At 41.1% G+C, this 16,789-nt stretch overlaps 1 protein-coding gene and 1 pseudogene across 4 annotated transcripts in view; one reads left to right on the top strand and one right to left on the bottom strand.

Annotated features, from left to right (window-relative positions):
* Positions 1–16,789, top strand: part of LOC134384741 (uncharacterized protein C1orf21 homolog) — a 197,960-nt gene that overhangs the window by 169,341 nt on the left and 11,830 nt on the right. The gene's annotated exons all lie outside the window — the stretch shown is intronic.
* The window catches only part of LOC134383417 (procollagen galactosyltransferase 2-like), a 306,240-nt pseudogene continuing 304,800 nt past the window's right edge, over positions 15,350–16,789 (bottom strand).

The following is a 16,789-nucleotide window of genomic DNA, read 5'->3' as shown; positions in this document are numbered from 1 at the left end:
AGGGAGTGCTTACACACAGGTGAGTTATCAGAAAATGTCTATGGAGTACACATGGTGTGTGGAGCACGTGCCAGTGATAAGACAGGAGTGATCGTCTTTATGTTTGCCTGAGCATCCAACAGACCTCTGGGGAAAAAGAATAAAGTTCACTTTAATGGACCAAGAGCTCATCACCTTCCTAGCTTCTCAGCTGTGGCCTTCCTCTCATGGCCACAGGATCCTAAGGGAGGAAGGACAGTGAAGGTTCCATGGCCTTATCGAAGCCCTCTTTGACTGTAAGCAGGGAAAATTGCTTTGGGGGATGACATTGTATATTGGCAGTAAAATTTCCTTCCCCTACAGCCTTGTAGAACTGAGAGATGGCATCCACCCTACAGTGGGAGCCAACACTAATTGTCCTTGCTGAGATCAGTGTAGCCTGGGAAAGTAACAGTGATCATTAAGTGATGTTGTCACTTGTCATGTACTAAGTGAAAAATCAACTCGTTAGTTTAGTAACCATGTAAGGCCTTCTAAGTTGCTTACTTATGTGATTAAACCGATCATTTGATATCATCTGCAACCAATTTGTCTTGGTTTTGAGCCCTAGACATTTAGGAAATGCTTTCTAGAATTTCCCTAAAGTGATATGTCCTCTGTATCTTTACAAGAGGTAGATTTATTATTATAAAATTTTTTTTTATGATTTCTGGCAGTAGAAACAGATGTATTTAATAATTTAGTGAAATGCCATCAAGAATAATGTTATTTTTAAAAATACTAAATATACATTTGTCTTCATTATTGTGGCATTTGGGGTTGCTGGTGGTGGGAGACTTGTAGTGATTTCAGATGCTTTTCTCTGACGGGGAGTATTATTTTTGCTTCTCTCAAATATTACTGAGTTGTAATCCTCTTTATAGCTTTTTATAAAAGGTTTTTTCCAGAACCATTTACTCTGACCAGGATCTGAAGCCAAATAAAGACTCAGTTGAGTTCACATTTGATTTGAGACTATTGTGATGTTTCAGTTAAGTAGTTTTGGAAAATATAGACATTTAGTTCCTCTTAGATCCTGATCACTCACTTTGATTTTGTTTTGTTTTTTTTAACTGCTGGTTCAGCAACATTAAAGGGAATTAATATTTGGACTTAGATCCCTTCTGATTTGGGGTTCAGAGCTCAAGGTTCCAGGTCATTCCTCTTATTAAAATCTCTTACTGTTCTGTGCATTTTTGAGAAAGTAATCAAAACGATATGCTGACTTCTACTCCCAGACTTAACTTCAGTAGTTATTACTTTTATAAAATTAATTGTTTAATGGGAATTTTACATGATAAAGTAGTGGCTTATTGGTTGAGGCACGGTGGCTCACAGTATCTCATTTTGTAACTGATCACTTGAAACCCTACCATGCACCTGGCCTTTGCATTCCTAATGATGCATGTGTCCAAAGAACTTTTAAAATTAAAGAAACACAAATCAGCAGATGCCATTTTTTACCCACTAGTTTAGCAAAATTGTTTAAGTGTGATAATTTCTGGTGTCGGTGAGGACTTGGGGAAACCAGAATCTCATGCTTTGTTGGGGCCATCTCTTTAAGTAGACATTTGGACAATATCTTTCAAAAATTTTAATGCATATACCTTCGATCTAGGTAGTCTACTGCTGGGACTTTATCATATTTGGTATATTAGTTTTCAATTACTATGTAACAAATTAATTATTGATTGCTATATACCTTTGATCTAGGTAGCCTACTGCTGGGACTTTTTCATATTTGGTTTATCAAGTATTGATTACTATGCACAAAATTCAGTAGCTTAAAACAACAAATGTTTATTATCTCATGCAGTTTCTGAGTTCAGGAACTGGCAGTGGTTCAGCTGGGTGGTTCTGACTAGGGTCTGTCACAAGGTTACTACTGCCAAGCTGTCAGCTATAGTCAACTCACAGCTCAACTGGGGCTGGAGCATTCATTTCCAAGCTCACGCGTGAGGTTGTTGGGAGGTGTCTTGGTCCAATTCGTCCTTCTGTAACAGAAAACCACAGACTGGGTGATTTAGAGTGAGCAGAAATTTATTTGACTCATGGTTCTGGAGTCTGGGAAGTTCAATGTTAATGTGCTGGCATCTAGTGAATGCCTTCTTGCTGTGTCATCCCACGGCAGAAGGAAAGAGGGCAAGACAGCACGTGGGTGAGAGAGCGGCAGAGGAAGGGAGCTGAATTCACCCTCTTATCAGGAGCCCACTCCCACCATAACTAACCCACCCTATGATAACTGCATTAGTCCATTCATGTGGACAGTGCCCTCAAGATCTAATCACCTCTTAAAGGTCCTGCCTTCCAACACTGGTGCATTGGGGATTAAGTTTCCCACACATGAACTTTGGGGAAACATAGCAGGTGGCCTCAGTTCCTTACCCATGGGCCTTCTGTATGCGGCCTGATTGTCCTCATGACATGGCTCCTGGCTTCACCCAGAGCATGTGAACCCAGAGAGACAAAGCGAGCAGGCAAGAGACCACCCACAAGAGAAGCTGCAATCTTTTATAACCTGATCTTGGAAGTGACATGTCATCATTTCTGCTGTGGACAACTTGTCACATACATGTCATCTGATATAGCATATATTTATTTTCTAGAATGAAAAACTGTTACCAGTGATTACCTTTCGTGTTTTCCCCTTCCTCCTTTTGCCCAGTGAGGGATTTTTAGAAATTTAGAATTGGGGCACCTGAGTCTGTACTGGCACTCCTGTTACCCTACACCACACAGATCTTTCTTTTCTGAATCCCTGGACTACAGGAGCTGCTCAGGCCGTAGAGGTTCCTACACTGTCCTCAGCTTTTCATTTGCAGTTGGTTCTCCCATGTGCTGACTCAGTGACACAGAGAGGCTTTCTGCCTCAGTGTCTTCAGCCAACTGGGCAGGAATTTTTGTTTCATCAAGTTTTGCAAGCCCCAAGATGCCTGGTCTACCTGGAATCTCATGAATCATTAGGTTTTTGTCTCAGGTTCCTCCCAGCTTGCTGTCCTGTCTAAAATCTCTTTAGTCCCAAACAGGTGCTTGAGGCACTGCTGGCCTGACTCTGCTTTCTTCCAGAAGCAGCATGTTTCTTTCTAGCTGTGAAACGCTTAGTGAAAATTTTGCTTCGAATTACAAACTTATGAAGCCTATGTGTGAACTAAACGATGGGGGAAGGATGATGGGGAAGACCCTCAAGAGCCTTCCAGGTACAGAAAACTGCATTTTAAGAGTCACCAAAGCAGGAGAGAGCCTAGAATGTTCCAGGAACTGATCTAGAGTAGGAGAATGAGGGCAGGAATAGGATGACACAAAGAGCAGCCAGAAGAGGCCAGACCATGCAGGGCAGGGCCTCTTATGACACGTCAGTAGGGCCAGGTTGGGCATGGCCTTGAATGCAAAGCTAAGGATTTGAACTGAAGAATCATCTTCTTATGTGTCTGAATTATTCTACTTCCTCTTTTGTCTTTAGTTATAATCATTCTTTGCTCATTCAAATTTGTTTATGATCCTACTATTTATTCTTAAATCAAAAAAGCCATGGCCTGCTTACTGTCTGCCCAGGTCTGTTCTACACACTCTGAATGGACTATCTTACTTTATTTTTACAACCCTATGGTATGGTATGGTTCTTACTCCCATTTTACAGAAACAGGCTTAGATGTCAAGATAATACGGGATTGTTTTGAATCCATCTGTTCACCGGGATATAGTGCCTCATTCATTCATTCAATGAATAAAACAAACACTAATTCAAGGAAGTCTGCATAACAAAGATTTGTAAGCTTTAGTTTATGGCCCACTTCCTTTGTATCATAATTTATAAAATAAAATCTAAATACAACAATAATTATGAACAGTTTCTTAAATTCCTTGTAACATACATATAATAATAGGATTCTTTTAATTTGACGGTCAGAACAATCTTGAAAATAGAAATAAAAATTTAAGCTTCTTTTTATTGTTTTCCATATAGTTCAACAGTGTGTGTGTGTGTGTGTAAATCACAACATATTTATTGTTGTCTCTAATCCTAGAGATAGTCTTTGACCACCCTAGCTAGTCTTTCTCCACCAACTCCCATTCTCCACTGTCCTGTTATATTTTCTTCTTAGTACTTCTCACTACCTGACTTGATATTATTTATGTCTTTGCTCATTTTCTATTGCCCTTTGCCTTCACTGGAATGAAAAGTCTATCAAGGCAAGGGTTTTTGTCTTTTTTTCCCCTGCTCAGCACCTAGAACAACGCCTGGCACATAACTGGCCTTCATTTCCGTTTACGTGGAATGAATGAATAAAGGAATGAATGACTTTGTCTCTATCTGCTATGTGGGACCAACCCCCCCCCCCATTTTGAGGTCCCCAAGCTATGCCTAGGATTTCTAGGAGTTATCTGATGGGTGACTTTGCACAGAATCCCAACATTACCAGGTAGCCCTGCCATTCCTCCCCCACTTGTCCACTCTGTTCTGACATTCTGCGGGATCTGCTGCTGGACCTCTGATGCACAAGAAGCCATCAGTGCCAGGCAGAGACCCCGTGAGCTGCTGCTGCTGCTGTTGTCTACACTCATGCAGCCCCTCAGGGTTACAGTTCAGGGCATTGATGTGTGTCCACAGCCATCTGCTGCAGCTTTTCTCATGGAAGAACCCTCAACAAAGTCAACTGTTCTGTGGAACTGTGCTATGATGTGGGAATGAGCACATACACGCGTGCACACACACACACACATTCACAGTCTTGTGCACAAACCCTTTCACTTTCCTATCCCAGACTCTTGGCCAGAGCCGTCTTGTGCTCCCAAATTGTTTTCTTTTGATGAAACCTCACTTTCTGATTTTACTCCCAGGACAGGGGGTGGGATTAGGGGGAGGGAGTGTCATGGGGGTGGGGTGGTTGTCTTGACTAAATCAGAAGTTCTGAGTGGGGAAGGCTCGCCTCCAACATGAAGCATTCTTCTGACAGCTAATCAAGCTAAGAAAAATAATTTCCCTGGTGTAGTGTGGTGCCTCATGCAAATTATCCGGGTGAGAACAGCCCACTGGCCCTCCAGGCCATCTGGACACAATAGACCCCTGGATGAACTCACTGTAGCCCCAGGCTGGGACTCCTGCTAGAGAGAGATAAAGCTTTGCTGCTTCCTTTCTTCTTTGTTCTGAACTGTACCCTAGAAAGATCTGTAAGAAATGTTACCCTAATTAGTAATTGCTCTCTCCTCTCTCTCCCCTCTCCCCTACAAAACACAGACACAAGCACACACAGTATAGATTCTCACAGGGTTTTATTTGGCTTTTTGGCCAGATAGACTGAAGCAGGTGAGTGCTGGATTAAAGCTATAGAGTAGTCAATAGCTGTGCTATGATTCCAGGCTCAGTTCTAGAAAAGGAACCCACAGTGAATGCTGACATGCCCTTGTACTGTGTGTGCTCTTGTGTTAACAAAGCATATCCAGAAACCTGTTCTGGCTTCCATAGCAAAGGAGAGTCACTGAGCCTCTACTGGTAGGGGAGGCTGTGTTCCAGAAGGCTGCTATGTCTCATGAATCTGGGCAGAGGAAAAGAAAAAGGATCCTGTACCAGAGGCCAGGCCAAACCAAAGAAAGGGAATTGGGGAACAGCCCCTTGGTTCTTTAAAAACAAAACAGGAAGGAACGTTTCACCATCTTAACTGTTGTGACCACGTCTCATTATATTTTCAGGTTTGGGTAGTCGTATAATGATCTTAACCAGAAAATCTTAAAGCTGTTATCTTTTACTTCGGAGCAAGTCAGTGTGCTGAGGAAGAATGTAGAGAAAACAGAAGCAAACTTCCAAATAGTGGAAAGGTGGTGTCCGCATAGTGACTGAGCCCAGTACAACCAGGCCCAGGGAAGGAAACGTACGTCACACTCACTTTTTAAAAGCATGATCCTTATTGTTAAAGAAGGTGGCTATAATTTTAGAAAAGAAAAGATGAATGGAAGACTGTCTTGGCTTAGAAAATCCATTTCTATTTTTTGTCCAACTGAGTCACTCTGTGATAAAAGCGGCCTGAGCATCACAGGCTTACCAACCTTTATGTCACTTCCCCTCCCACTCTGTTCCCGAAATGGCTAGTCTTTTTTTTTTTCTTTGTTTTTTGTTCTATTGGTTTTTAATCTTGCTCCAAACAATATGTAGTTTCCCCTCATGGGCAAACATTACATCTATTTATAAATTATCGCTGAGTTGTTTGCATGCATGGGAGCTGACCCTGCCATCTTTGCACTATCAGATTGGAACTCTCAGTGTGTATGGCTGGCCTGACTCTCATGAATATCAATGTGGGAGTCATGAACTGATCCATTATTGTTCTTGTAGTGTTCAGGTAGCCTGAGAAGCTCAATTTGAAACATTATTCCCTTCATGTTTTCATTTCCATCTAGGAAGTATTTAGATTGATTTTGGTGCTGTTAGATTATATATTAGGTTTTTGTTTGGGGGTTGGTTTTTTTTTAAAGTAATTTTGTTTTATCTTGAAATACCACCACCAATAGCTCGGCAGTACTACTATGGAATGTAGCTGAGGGAGCCTTGCATTCTAGGTAAAATCACTGCGTTTTGGGCACAGCTCTTTACATGTGAAGTGGGGAATCCCAGTGGAATTTCCCTGGCATTCTTAAAAGGCTTCATTGAGATAAACCCGTTTTTTATATGAGTTCAGATGCATGTCTGTACACAAAATCCCATATATTTCCCGATATACCTGTTTGGTATTCAGAATAGGAGCAAAGGCTGTCTGGCTACAGTATCCATGGCCGGCTCGCTAAGGACCGGGTTATCCCAGCCCGTTTCCTGTCTCCTCTTTCCTACCACTTCTCATTGCCACCCAACCGAATGGCGTCCATTTGCCCGCGCACTGCACAAAGCCAGTCACCAAAGCACTTGTCTTTGCAGTAGAGGAAAAAAGGTTCAGAAGGTGGCCATGTGAGAAGAGGGAGATTTGTTATCTCAGGTCCACCCTGTCCACGCGGGAAGGAAGGTATATTTCTGGGAAGTGGTCAGGGGTCGGCTGAGGATCTGAGCAGGCCATCTGTACGTCTCTGCGGATTCAAAGTGGCGGGATCTGGAGGAGGAGTTTGGGGGCGTTCCCCAGGCTCTGTAGAGAGGTTCGGCCTCAACAAGCCCAGCCGGGTTTGTGTTGGGCCAAGCTGACTCCAAAGATCCTGAAAAACACGCTTATGCACACGACTCTGCACTTCTGCGCTGATGGCGTTATCTCAGGAGGCAGATAGGAAGAAACAGAATGAGAAGTTAGTTATGGAATTTCACTGAAAGAGCAATTTAAACAGGGAATAAATTTTAACTGAAAGCCAGGGTTACATCATTAATTCATTAGGAGCCCTTAAAGTAGAAGTCACCTTAGCTTTCTGTTTTCCACCCCACCAGCTATCTCTTCACATCTGCTCCAGCACCCACTGATAAGCTTGTACCACGTATGTCACAGAACAGAAAATCTTTAACGTTCATCAGTAAATTACTGTTAGATTTCTGTGGCCCTAATGTGTGTGAGTAATGAATGTTAGTTTCACTCGAGGCTTTCAGAATATTTGATCTTGGCCAGGTGACAAATTGACATTCTTTCTTTTATTTCCTAAAGTAGTTGCTGGGATTTTTAAAAAATACCCATTTTATATGCTAGGAATTCTTAAGTCAAAATATACATAAACCACTAGGTTGTGAACAGAACTATTTAGGAATTTTAGGAAGAAGGTTAGAGTTCAACTGCAATTGTTTACCCGGTATAGTAAACACCCTTCTCTAGCATCCCTGAGCCAGGGTCCTCTGGGTGGCCAGGTGCCTGCCCTAGGTGTTGAGCGTCTTCAGTCAGATCCTTTGTGTGAACTTGGGCTGGGTTCTGAAGCTCTCCATTTCTTCCTTTGAAGTGGCAATGGTGGTAATGATGGTACTTCCTCATAGAATTGTTGTGAGTGTTAAATCAGTTCATACATGCACAACCCTTTGGACAATGCCTGGCAAGAGCCCAGTGCTCAATCACTGTTAGTGGGTAATGCTGGCTCTGTAGGCAGAATCATGGAGTAGGAGGGAGAGGATAGACCTGAGTCAGGCTGACTGGGTTAGAGTCCAGAACTTGCTAATACCTAGTCTGTGAACATGAAAATTAAGTTGCTTAATATTTTCTGAGCTTGAGTTTCCTATCTGTAAAATGTGGATAAGGAGTCCGTCCCCAGGAGGTACTTGGTGTAGCAGTCAGTAAAATGCCAGGTTATGTAAAGGGTTAGCAAGAATTCATGTAAGATTCCTGATGCAGAGTAGACATGCATTAAACAATCATAATTGCCCATTTTCTGCTTAGTTGAAGAGGCTAAAAAAAAGAATATGTTTGCTTAAGAGGTGATTTAGAATGATGTCTGTCACATTAGTGCTTAATAGATATTAGATTATTCTGGAGAGTAATTAAGGTTTGGATCTTCTAGGAACCAAATAAAGGACACTGTAAGATTTTTGCAAACCTAGAAATTGAAAACCTTATACATTAACCTTTTAGAATGAATCAGGTGATATATGTAAACTCAGAATTTCTAGTAATGCTTCATCTTTCATGATAGCAAAACTGCCTTGGTTAATATAAGCCAGAAGAAAAGGCAAAGCAGAATATTTTTAAGGAAATTCAGACTTTTTCATCTCAAGTACTACAGTAATCCCCCACCCCACCCCCATTTCCTGGGATATCTGATTAGCTGAAAGAATCATTGTTAGATGTCTTTTCTGCAGGTAAAGGGGTACCTGGGGCAGCGCCAGGGGGCAATCAGCCTCTTCCCAGCTGTTGACCCCAACACTCCAGACCAGCAGGTTATGAGCCCCCAAGAGCAAGCTCTCCAGAATCCTCCAGTGTAACACGCACAATCTTTGCTCACCACCTCAAAGGTGCCAGTCCCTGGCAAAGATGCCCCTATGAAATGAATTCTTCACTTTGAATGGTTCTTTGATCATGGATTGATAAGATGGTGACTAATGGCAGCTCTTAAATGGCTTGTTTTAATGAACTGATAAGAACTGTTTTTAATTAGCACTCTAATTCTCTATATGAATGATGCTCTCTCGTGTGTTTAAGGGCCTTTTGAAAACAGTTTATTTTCTTAATTCTGATAAGCATTGCTAAGCACTCTTGTTTACAATGCTTTTTGTGTTCTTAATGAGAAATGTTTTGCAAAGTAGAGGTACATTTCCACCCTTTGTGGAATAATCCAATTTTAGTGGAGACCACCTTGACAAGGGCATTTACCATATTTAGAATAAATTGCACAGCAGTGGGTTTGCCTAGCCCAAAGTAAATCTACTTGAGCCAGGGCTACAGGCAACTGGCCTGGTATAATCCAGGCGGATGTTACTTGGATGACAGCATACATTCAGAGACAAGATGAAGCCAAATTTGGTATTTTAGGATCAATAGATAATGAGTCAGTTAAAGGACATAATCAGAGCAAGTACCCTAGCCCAATACCTCACTCAAGGTGTTTTCTCTCTTAAATCTTTTTAAGTTGCTCCTTGAAAAGTAACTTGTGATTCCAAAAGGTCTGACTGCCTATTGAACAGATAAGTTTTTAGGTTTTCTTTAAATTCTTTAAACATGTCCCTTTAGGATTTTTTCCCAAAAATCTAGAATTAGTTTTTACCCACCAAAAGGCTTTTAAGGTTTTCTTTTTTTAGTATACATACCAGAACAGTAATTTCAATGTTACCAAATGAAAAAGGACCTATGTGTTGTGTATGCTGCTGAAAGCTATTTCCAGGAACAGACTAAATGGTTCTAGAAAACTAGTACATAAAGTAACTCACCTGGTTTCATGTATAGCAGGAAAACCCAGCATTCCAAAAGTTGCCAGGTCTTCTCATCCTAAGCAGTAATTACCTTGGACTTGGGGACCTAAAGAAAAAATTATATTTGACTTAGTAATGTTCAGGGAGGTAAAGGTTTCTTATCACAAAATAGCGTTAGGCTGTTCACCTCCACCTTTAAACCATAGTTATATGAGTATAGTAACAGCTCTCTCTCTATCATAGGAATGATCCCCAAAACTTGGATAAACTCCATATGAATTAGCTCACATTTCCGTCTGTACAGTTTATCAAACAACGTGTTCACTGAGTTCTTTTTGCCTAGCACTGCTCTAGCAGCTGCATAAAATATCAAAGCACCACGTAAAGGCATTGCCTCCTACTTTAAGTCATTCAGCCCATATGGGAGAAGTGAGGTACGAAGCAGAAAGGGAATAATTAAGGTAACAGTGATATCTTAAGTTGTCATTTGTCTGCGCAGAGCCTTTCAGCACACGATGGTTCTTCACTTCCTTTTAAGAAGCAAGTGGTAAAGTGCTGCAAGTTTGTAACTGCTGGAGTTAATCAGCGTTATTCATTGAAAAAAAATTATTTACTACTAAAATTATTTTATATAGGACTAGGCACAGTTCTATAACAAATAATTTTTTAAACTGCTGATGAACATTCAGAGAGGGATAGATACTTGTACATGTGCCTAATTCCTAATTGTATGGTCTTCGGGGTAGTTCTGCATGTTGTTTGGCCTTTTATGTGTCTAAACACATCACATTTTCTATTTTAGGCTGAGCCTATATGGCCAAAATTGTCAGTTCAGCAAAAGCACTACTGTGCTTTCTGAACTTCGTGATCCTGTGTATTTCTTGCATCACAATTTCTTAACAAGTACTTAAGTAATTTAGCTTAATTGTGGAGCAAGGGAGTTGGAACTAAGATTTCCTGATTGCTGCTAATGTTTTGGTTCCACTAATTTGATTCTGTTCTTCCTTTATATCACAGATTCTATTAAGTACTGTGAGACACAAGTCTTTACACCATCAATAATGCTTTAGAGACAGTGCCACCTTTGTGTTTAACACCTACATTGCGTTATCTTTTAATGAAGCTCTTGGACATGCAAATAGAAAAAGAAAACAATGGGTGATTAATCCTGCTGCATGAATAAGAATTAACTGTACATATAATGAATATACCTTACTTAATATTTCTTTTGCAGTAAAATACTTTGTTGGTTAACAGTTACCAGGCTAAGGTTAAACGGATTTTAATTAAAAATTACGAGTTACCCTACCCCAAAACACTACCTCATGCAACTCTAAGAATACCAAATGGACAAAACCCTGAAATTGTTCAGCAGCAACCCCTAGCATTTATAATTTTAGGCTGTTAGAATAGGAAGCAAATTCTAGTTGTCATTTTGTCTCCAAAAAGTGTATGTTTTTTACATCTCTAGTTATATGGGCATATTCTTGATGTTATTCTTGAATTGAATGTCTAAAGATAACTGTAAACAGAGGATAGTGTAATCTAGCAAAATAATTCCTCTTGAAAATATTTTCAAAATGATTTTACTTTAATTCTGGCTCTCCTTTCTCCATTGTCTTTGCTTGGCTTGGCTGGTTTAAGGAGATTTTAAGGTTTGGGGGGTTTTTTAGAGTAAGTCACCTATGAAGGAGAAGATTCCTAAAGCAGATTGTAGAAATCCACAAGGTAGATATAGTATATACAACTATCTTTGGTGAGTGTTAAGAACACAGTCTCTGAAACTGGATTCTCTGACTTTGTGATCTTGGGCACCCTGAGACTCAGTTTTAGTTTGCTTCTCTGTAAAATGGGTCACTAGTAACAGTACCTGTCTCACAGAGATGCTGCAGTTAATCCACACATAGCGAATGCTCAGTGATGATGGACAGCCATTGTCATTATTTCACCATGTACGCTTGGATATGGTCATGATACACAGCTTGGGCTCTGACCTCAGCGAGACCTGAGTTCAAGTTCTTTGAGAGATCTCGGGCAAGTCGCTGAAACTTGGTTTCCTCATCTCTAAATCAGAATAATAATAACTACTGCATGCAGTTGCAGAATTAGAAAACATGCATGCACAGTGTCTAGACTGGACTAGGTAAAGCAGGTAGAACATAGCTGATGGGCTTTACTGAACAATAGTAATAATAAAAATAACTCTCTAAGACTAAGAGAATAGGAGACAACAATGTCAACATTCTGTAAACTGGAAAGCAGAGAGTGGAAACTGACTTAGCAAACCCAATAAAGCTAGTCACCTTGTAGAATGAACAAAAGGCTCAGGAGTTGCGAGCACCAGGTATCTCTGGAAATGGAGGTGAAGGTGGAGCTAAAAACAAGAGGACTGATTGAAAGTCGGTTTAAAAAGCACACTCCCAGGTCACCTTTCCCCATTCCTTGCAGCCAGGCACTATTAAGTGCAAGGATGGGATGCCAAACTGAAATCAGGGCTTTTAAGTGAAAGTCTGCATTCTGACTGTCAAGACCTTTGGTTGTCTTCCCCCCTTTGGCTCCCAGGATGTTGGCAAGAAGGTTTAGATTCTCCAAGCTGGAGATGAGATGTGCCTTCTCTGGGGATCCCCACCAGCCCTAGTGTGCCCCACCTGGGTACCCAGAGCCTCCAGTCAGCTGTCTACTGCTACATACATAACTAGGAGCAGACACCCAGGGTCTCTAGACCCAGGTCTCGTGAGGATAGACCATAGTGGCCTGCACAGTGAGGTACATTATCTGATTATGCTATACAGGACTCCTAAGGTAGGTTTATTGACGTTCTAGGATTTACTTGTTGCTTCTTTCCAAGCATGTTCCAAGCTACCCCTGGATTTCTCCTGAGATGTACCTAGCACATGTGTGGCTCTCAGTAAACACTAGCTGGAGTCAGTTCTGATTCAGCCATCACAGGACAGTGAGTCACCTTTTGGCATGTTTCACCTGCTTCTTCCAAGGCACACAGTGCAGAATAAGAAGGCGAGACTTGAACATTCAGCTGCTTTGGTAACTCTGCCACTTACAGAAGTTCCTCAGTACAGAGGAAGGAACCCTGTATTAAAGGAAAGGATTTTAATTCTGCCACTCACAGTAGGACCTTCCTCAAAGCCTTTCATCTCTTTAGACATTAGTTACCACTGATGTAAAGTGAAGGGCCAGACTAGACCATCTTTAAAGGTGCCTTCCTTGCTCTCAAACAGTATTAGGATAAACATATTTCAGGATAATACCCTGAGGTTGACCTGGTTACTTTTCAGAAGGGTATATATATATGTGTGTGTATGTATATATATACTGTAAATAATAATAATAAATTTAGGACATCATGAAGATAAATAATAATAATAATATCTAAGAACTACTGAATATCTACCAGGTTTCACATGCTCGCATTATGTTATTTAACCTTATTTAATGGGATCATAGTGCTTTATAAGACAGGTTCTGTTATTTTCATTTTACAGATTAAGAAACTGAGGCTCTGAGAAATTAAGTTACTTGCAAAATTTACAGATAGCAAGTGGCAGAATCTACATTTTTGAAGATCTGTCCACCTCCAGAGTCCTGGTTCTCTAGACCTCACTGTGCACCTCTTTTCTGAATTCTGGTACTTCCTCAGTAAGGTCATGCCACTCATTCCAGTTCTTTCAGCAGCTATTGGGTTTTGGTCTCACTTTATTGCTTCTCACAGGAAAATTATGTGGTGTTTCCCCCTGTAAAGTGGATTGGTATTGGAGTCGTAAACAGATCAAGTGCCATATTCCTCTCACAAATGTAGTTTGCTCTGTGTTCTCAAAGTCTACAAGCATATAAAAGGTTGTGCATGTTTGAAATTGCACATTGTTAAAGCCTACACATCAAACCTTTATAGAATCTGTAGTTTTTCCCAGTGCAGTGAAGCCTCCAGATCACTGTTCAATGGATTATGTGGCACACCTATTGTCCTCTGCGACTGCAGACCGTATAAACGTACAAGTAAATATTTTAACACATCTATGTATATAAATCTGTTTTCTGCTTAATGTTGATTTTGGAGTGTATAAAAATAATGAGAGGACATTTAATAGATTTAATGAAGCAAACAAGAAAATCTTTTAAAAGAAGCTTAAGGGAGGCTGGAGGTGAGAACTCCCTCCAATCTTTGTTGTGTATTTTTTTAATTGTGGTAAAATAAACATAAGATTTACCATTTTGATTATTTTTAAGGGTACAGTTCAGTGGCATTAAGTACATTCACATTATTGTGCAACCATCACCACCATGCATCTCCAGAACTTTTTCATCTTGCGAAACTGAGACTCTGTACCTGAAAGGGATGGCCCGAGTCACACCGAGAGACAGATGCTCAGCGGGGATGTGTATTGGAGGGCTCCAGGGGCGAGCGGGTGGGCTGCCCTCTCAGAGCGGGAGCAGCCGCGTGCAGAGCTAGGGAGCGCCTTATACATCCTAATAGGTTGCGCTGTCTCACTGTCATTGGACGAGAGGACCGAGCCAGAGTTTAAGCTGAGCTGGGACTTTCCTGTAGGTGGGGAAAATCACGTGCACGGGAAGGTGACGTGGCGGCAAGGGACAAGGGGGCGGGGGTCTTTTGCCGTTCTCGGAAAATGTGAAACTTCCCGCAGCCATTTTGGGTGTTCTTCCTGTCCAGCTGCCACCATTTTAGAGTGACATTGGTCATAACATAATTGGCTAACAGTACCCATTGAACAGTAACTCCGCACTCCTCCCTGCCCCCGGCCCAACCACAGTTCTTCTTCCTGTCGCCATGAATTTGACCACTGTAGGTTGCTGGGCATTTTGTAGAAGGGTTTGCATGACGTGATCAGTTATTATAAACGATAGAGTAAGAGTTGACATTTATTACCATGATGACCTAAAAGGTTCATGATGAAAATACTTCAAAGATATTTAGAGTGAAATGACACATGTTAAGCTCTTTTTCCTTCGTTGAAATAACTTGAAATCTATTTTTAAAACAACACACCCTGAGGATCTTAAAACTCAGCTTAAAAGTGATGGTGCCCATGTGCTTGAATGAAGGCTGTTTCTTGCTCTCTATGTCTGCCATGGGGGCACAATCATAATTTTAACCAAGGCTGCAATAAAAGCACCATTTCTTCTTCCCTTTGATGGTCCCCACCCTTGTGCCCCAGTTCCAAAGTTCATTCCTAAGATCCTTCTGCCCTTGCTGTGCCCAGCTTCATTTTGACTGGGATGAATGTTGCTGAACAGTGAACCACACAGGAAGGACCAACGTTCTTTCATTTGTTCCTCGAACATACTTTTATTGAGTGCCTGCCACTGTTACTTTCTATATATATACAAAGACAGATAAGACACTATCATTGTCTTTAAGGGACAGACATTTTATTAGGTTAAAGCATTTAATCAGTCCCAAGTAAAAAGAGACAGATGTGTAAACAGACAAGCGCAGGCTCTGGGACAAGTCTCTGCCATGAACGGGGAAGGAGAAAGTGGTTGTCCCCAGGAGGGTTATGGTGTCATCGTGGTGTTTTCTTTTGCCTTTCTTCGGAAGCCTGCTGGAGTGTACCATGCCCCCGTGACCTGCTCCTGGCCTCTGCAGGATGTGGAGTTGTTCGGGTGCTACAGAAGCAGTAGAGCAGGTGTTGGTTCATTAAGTTGGACAAGGAACAGCAATTCCTGTTATCACTGGTGTTTCATTTGCATCCCCTATGGTCATTGAATGGAAGCCTGCGAATTTTCTAGAGCGTGATTGAAAGTCCTTTTGTGCACAGATTAGCTAAATTTTGTTACTTCCCTCAGTTTGTTGGAGGCTGAACTTTTCTCATTCTTGGAAGGTTAAACAAGGAAACACTAATTCATTTCTTTCTCACAGCGTTCTCCTTTCAGAGAAAAGCACCTGAGTAGACAGTTATCTAATTTGGAAGAATAAAAATAGAACTTCTGCAAGACATAGTGATGACAGAAACTGGGCCAAGAGTGTCAGAGCAGTGAACTAGGGATGGAAAAGGATCTCTCTGTTAACAGTTCAGAAAGAAGAGGTCATTGCTGTGGAAAGGACATAGCTGTATGTCCTAAGCCTGAGCCTAGGAAAGCTGAGAATTTAGGGCCCCTCAACCCAATCTTTAAAAACAGCCTGATGTTTAAAAAGCAGTATGCCCCATCCAAAACTTTCCCCTAGATTGCAGTTTCCTCTTGACCATGCATAAAGGTATTTATTTGAGGGAAAAGCTGCCACTTAATTATGTAAACCCACCCTACCCATTTCAGCATGGAACAAGGAGTAAGGTACAGAAGGCAAACCCTGATTTACACCATTTGCCAGTTTCCATAAATTCTCCCACCAATGCTGATTTCAAACTACTAGCAGTTGTCTTACCAAATATCTAAATATTTAATAATTGGCTGTCCCTAGTAAGATCCAGCTCTAGCATACCACAGATAATGTGTTCTTTGATCAGCATAAATAACCTTTTAGAAAACTTTGAATTGTGATGCCTTGTTCTCACACTTGTCCCTTCACTCCAGCCACTGATCCCTTTACCTTACTTGCCTGGCCTTTACTTGCCTTGGGCCAAAAGGGGCAGTTACTGTTTGTCAGCAATGGCCAGGGGGGGATTTTCAGAGTTCTGTATGTCCTTGGCAGGCCTCTATCTCATCTTTTAGATACTGGAAAATAATAGGGTAGCTTAAAAATGTGTGGACTGCTCTTCCTCCCCACATTCTTTAATTTGTGTAGATTTGGCTTTTTAAGAATGCAAAATATCAATGAAAAAGATGGACATGTAGAACTCCTGTCTTCTTTTGGCCAATAACTCTTTGACCTTGGCCACTTGTAGAATAGACCTCTGTTTCCTTAATATTGTCATCTGTGATAATGCTTACCTCATATAGTTGTTATGATGATTAAATGATAAAAAGTTAATAAAAATAACAGCAATAATAATCACTGTTGATGCCTAC

Source organism: Cynocephalus volans, chromosome 8, assembly GCF_027409185.1.
Source record: "Cynocephalus volans isolate mCynVol1 chromosome 8, mCynVol1.pri, whole genome shotgun sequence".
In the NCBI taxonomy this organism is placed as follows: domain Eukaryota; kingdom Metazoa; phylum Chordata; class Mammalia; order Dermoptera; family Cynocephalidae; genus Cynocephalus; species Cynocephalus volans.
The sequence above is the reverse complement of the archived record's forward strand: the minus strand, read 5'-3'. Positions and strand labels throughout refer to the sequence as shown.